We start from the raw sequence: 4,999 nt of genomic DNA, 5'->3' as shown, positions 1-4,999 counted from the left end.
TATATTTTCAGTGGTTTAATTTCAAAAGATGTAATTAACCTAAGATAAACATTTCAACTATTAGATAGGAAAAGCTTATGCAAGATTAAAGGAAGTACTTAGAAAAAATTGCGAGTACCAGTGAGAGTTCAGGGAACGAACAGTCTTATGTATGGCTGGTGAGACAGCAAATTGGGAAAACGTCCTGGAGGCAAAGTGGGCAACGTTCCTCTATTAAACAAATATTTTTGGAGCTTCTCTGTGTGCCAGGCACGTGGGAACAGCATACTGCACAGCCTTGCTCTCATCTCCCTTCCAGTGTAGTTGGGGAGATAGACATGAAAGAAGAGAGAACACAAACAAGTTCATAATTACTGCAGTTGTAGAACGTACTTATAAATGTGTTTAACAAGGGGTCTTAACCTGGTCAGGCTGCTTGGGGAGACTTCCCTAAGGGGGTGATTCTGTATCCAAGAGAAGCCAAGTCTAGCACAAGAAGGATTTAGTGAGGAGAACAAAGAGGAAAACTGTTCTGGGCAGAGGAAATGACAATGTGAAAGTTCTGATTGGGACTGACCTTGGCCCTCCCACATCTGCGATTCCTTGCATGCTCTGGCCCCTGCTGACTTTTCTCGAATCAACTCCTGATTCCTGAGCTGTTACAATGTGTTATCTTCAATAGCCGGTTTTCAACCCCCAATTGTTAGACCATCTAAGAAAGAGGAAAGAGTGTCTCACAAAGGAAGTCAAGAGATATGAACTCTGAGTGGCCCAGATTTTAAGTTTGGCAGCCACATACTTCAAAGCAGTTACTCTAAATGTGTTTAAAGAATAAAAGAAAAACATGTTTAGAAGACAATATGCTCAAGGAATTAAATGAAAATATGGTATCAATGAGTGAACAGATAGGGAATCTCCACAGACAAATGAAAACTTAATGGAAATTCTAGAACTAAAAAGGACAATGACCAAAATTTAAAAAATTCATTACATGGGCTCTAATTCTGGAGACAGCAGAAGAAAGGATCAGTAAACTTAAAGATAAATCAGCAGAAAGTATTCAGCTCAAAGAAAGGAAAGAAATGAGATTGGAGAAAAAGAATAGAACTTCAGAAACCTGAGAAACAATACTGAGTTGTCCAAATGCATGTAATTGGGGTCCCAGAAGGAGAGCAGAAAGCTATAAGGCAAAAAAAAAAAAAAAAAAAAAAAAGAAAGAAAGAAAGAAAGAAACAATGATGGAAAATGTCTCAATATTAATGGAAAACATTAATTTACAGATCCAAGAAGCTCAACAAATCCCAAGCAGGGTAAACAAAAGTAAAAACACTTCTGGGTAAATCATAGTCAAACTCCTGAAAGCCAGAGGAAAAGGGAAAATCTTGAAAGGTTTGGAGAAAAAAACCCAACTTGTTCCATGAAGGGGAGCTATGATATAATTAATATCTGGCTTCTCATCAAGAAACAAGGAGGACAAATCCAGAGGATGCCTCACTTATCTATCAAGAGTCCCAAGAGTAGGTATTAGTGAGAAAGGAAGATAATTAATATTTAGTCATTTACTAAACAGGAATTCCCTAGAACTGAGGGAGGTGTGAGTGATCAGATTAGAAATGCTCAGTGAACACCAAGTGAGATAAATAAATGAACAAAAAGAAAAGTCTCAACATTCCACACCAAGATACATCACGATGGAATTTCAGGACATCCAGGAGAGCGAAAAATTCTAAAATTATAAAAAATTAGAAATCACTATACTACTAGTTTTTACATAATTATACAAAGATTACAAAAGTAGTCTATATTACAAAAAGGACTTGGAAAGTTTGACAAGTACCAACTCTGTCAGAGTAGAAGTCAAGCTGTAGAAAATTGATTATAAGGCATATGATTCTTATCCGTAACAATGCAAATGAATTTTTCCAGTAGAGATATAAGTGAATTCTATTTCATAATAAAGAAAAATCCAAACAGTACACTTTGTTGCCCTATAGGATATTAACCAGTTTTGCACCTATTAGCAAATTCATTTCAGCATTTCTGATTGCCTACACATATGTCTGTCCTTCAAATTCTCCTTTCAACTGTTTTTCACATCTTACTGGTTCCCTTATTAATTAGTGAGTTAAGTAAAATCTTAGATGTGTTCATTTTTCTGTTCTTATGAGAATCATGCTTTAACCTCTTTAAAAATTATCTTTTGTCTGCAAGAATCTGAATTCATATTATGTGACATTTAAGTAGAAAAAGGCTCCTCTGCGTAAAAAAAAGAAAGACATAAATCCAATTAAAAATGAGCAAAGTTGTTAAACAGAGAAGTAACGTCAGAGTAATCAGAGAAAGTAAACTTATGACAGCAATTCATCATTTTTCACTCACAGCAGATTTCCACTGGCCTGAAAGGCTGGTCATTGCTGGGGAGAGGGGTCTGGGAGTGGGAGAGGCTGGCCGGGGGCAGACTTACCTGTGAGGTCTGAATATCTTAGAAGGATTCTCTTGCAGCTGGGGATGGGGAGGATGCGCTGGAGAGGACACTGGCAGTAGCCCAGGTGAGGGGTGACAGTGGCTCAGATCTAGGTGGTAGCAGAGATGATACACTGGGAAGTCCATGTGACTTGGAGCATCTGCCTGAGGTCTGAGAGTGACACCCCTGGGGCTGGCGTCTTGTCTCAGCCCTGGAGCCTGAGGAAGTTCAGATTCCTCATGCCACAGAGTGACTCAGAGGTCAGAAGTCACGGGGGTGGCTCCCGGTCCAGGAACGGCTGGTGCCCGGGCCAGCTCCAGGAAGCCCTGATAGGGCAGGACAGGACATCCAGGGAGGCCATGGAGATCCCAGGAGGGCAACCAGTTTCTCCTGCCGTGGGGGTGAGTGTGGAACCACAGGAGGCCGGAGGTGGGAAGGCGTGCTCACGCGTGGACAGGTGTCAGACAGGGTCGCCTGTGTGCACGTCGGTATCTCCTGGTGTTGGAGACCTTGTGGGCCAGGCCTCACTGGCACTCACTCAGCCCTCTCCTCCATCAGCCCTCAGCTGGCACTGCAGAAACATCGGAGGAGACTGGGGGCTGGGGCAGGCCTGGAGATGTGGACTTGGGAAGCCTCAGTGTGTTTTGGTCATTGAAGTCTGGGAGTGGTTAAGGTTGACCAGAAGACCGATCGGCCACAGCGCAGAGAAGGAGCACCCAGGGAGGTCAGGGAGCCAGCAGGCCTGAGGACAAGAGCTTCCAGAGGGAGGTGGGTTGGTTGCATCACCCGCCGCGAGATGGACTTGAGGGGACCTTGGCTTTGGCAAGATGGAACTCCTCGCTGACCCTCTAGGAGCCTTTTCAGTGGAGGGTGGCGATAGCACCCGCCGATGGGGCTGAGGAGCGTTGGGCGATGTGTTGGGGTGGTGGTGGCAGGGAGGTGGGTGTGGCGTCAAGGGTGCTTTTAACCTGAAGAAGGAGAGACCTGCATGTGTCGCATGCTGGAGGGAAGGGAGCAGTGGAAGGTGCAGCAGAGATAGAAGGCCATTGCCAAGGGGGCAGAGGGAACGGGCCAGGGCCTGGATGAACAGGTGGGGACGTGGAGGGAAGAGTGTGGACTCATACATAGCGGGTTGATGGCAGGACGGCCGGGGAATGCCACCGAGACGCAGGTGGGTGAGGCAGCGGCTTGCCCCAGGTCAGGGGACTGCTTTTTACCACCCGGCCAACCCGCCCCAGCACCTGGGACGCTGACTTATCCCTGGGGCAACCTGATGGGCTGCGGCAGCTCCGTGGGAAGGCAGCTGGAAGGAGGTCTGAGTTCGGAAACCTGCAAGTTCCAACACAGAGCTCCGCGGAGCCGCGGCGCGGGCTCCGGGCGTCCGGGGCTGCAGGTCTCGGCCAGCGCTGGATGCTGGGAACAAACGCAGATCCCGGCAGGTCCCCGAGGGAGCCTGTCGGGGGTGGAGGCTGACTCAGGCCCTGACTCAGCAGGGCTGCCACTGGGGTGATGACAGGGGTCTCGTGGGATCTGCCTGCCCCGAGTGTCCTTTCTGGGGAATGTTCCAGAGTGTTTCTTGGTCCCGAGTGAAGGGTGGCTTCTCTCCTCCTCCCAGAGTTCAGAGCTGGTCCCACGGCCTCTGCGCTCAGGGCTGGCCCCTCATCCTTCACCATCCTCGAGGTGGTAGAGCTTGTTCACGGTCACCCGGATGTCACTCACTCACTCACGCCTTCATTCGTTGGTCCCTTTTTACTTTTCACATGTCCACTGAGGGCCTGCGGGGCCCCAGGCCCCATGCTGGGCCCCAGGACGCTGCTGGCTGCTCGAAGGAGGCAGACACGGCGCCTGGCCCCGGGGCCACGGGGGCACGCCTGCGCAGCCACAAAGCCGGAAAGAGGCCGAGAATCCTGAGGTGGGGCCGGGGGCCGGGGGGCCCTAAGACCTCAGCAGAGGGCAAACAGGTGACTCAGGCGGAGGGCAGGGAAGGGTTTCAGGTGGCAAAGGTGCAGGTGAGTGGAGGGCACGCTCAAGCTCTCCAGGCCCTGTGGGCGGCTGAAGTGAGGGTGCGCGTGGGGGGAACGCAGGGCAGGGGACTGCGCCTGGAAAGATCTGGGGTGTGGAGCCTGGGGCCTATGAGGTCAGGCCCCAGGTAAGGAGGTGGGTGGAGAGGTGGGAAGGGGTGGTGAGGGCCAGGCTGGCACCGTGGAAGTGTGGCTTCTCCCAGACCCACAGCAGGAGGCAGGAGGAGCTTAGCTGGGGGAGGCTGAGGATGAGGGGCCAGTGGGACAGCCAGGGGCAGCTGAACAGGACAGAGGCGCCAAGGCAGCACCTGCCTGTGGGTGCTCTGAGCCTCCCCTCCCCCCAGTCCCAAAGGTCTCCCCATCCCCTGCACACAGCCTTTGGTCCCAGCCTCTTCAGGATTGGCCTCACCACGTGAAGACCTGCCTGGCCCAAGGTCATGGCCTCCAATGATGGACGCAGGCGAGAGGATAGGGCCTGGTTGATTCCTCCCAACTCAGGCCAGCTCGGGGGTCCTTTCTAGTTCCAGAGCTTCCG

The 4,999-nt window shown here is 50.2% G+C and overlaps 1 long non-coding RNA gene across 1 annotated transcript; it reads right to left on the bottom strand.

Annotated features, from left to right (window-relative positions):
- On the bottom strand, positions 1 to 2,587 carry LOC140700526 (uncharacterized). The gene is made up of 2 exons (XR_012078937.1): positions 2,444 to 2,587; positions 1 to 691 (listed from the first exon to the last, which is right to left on the bottom strand). It is a non-coding gene; the product is annotated as an uncharacterized lncRNA (long non-coding RNA).
- Positions 2,588 to 4,999: the final 2,412 nt, after the last annotated feature.

Source organism: Vicugna pacos, chromosome 12, assembly GCF_048564905.1.
Source record: "Vicugna pacos chromosome 12, VicPac4, whole genome shotgun sequence".
NCBI lineage: Eukaryota > Metazoa > Chordata > Mammalia > Artiodactyla > Camelidae > Vicugna > Vicugna pacos.
This window is presented reverse-complemented; position numbering and strand designations above follow the sequence as displayed.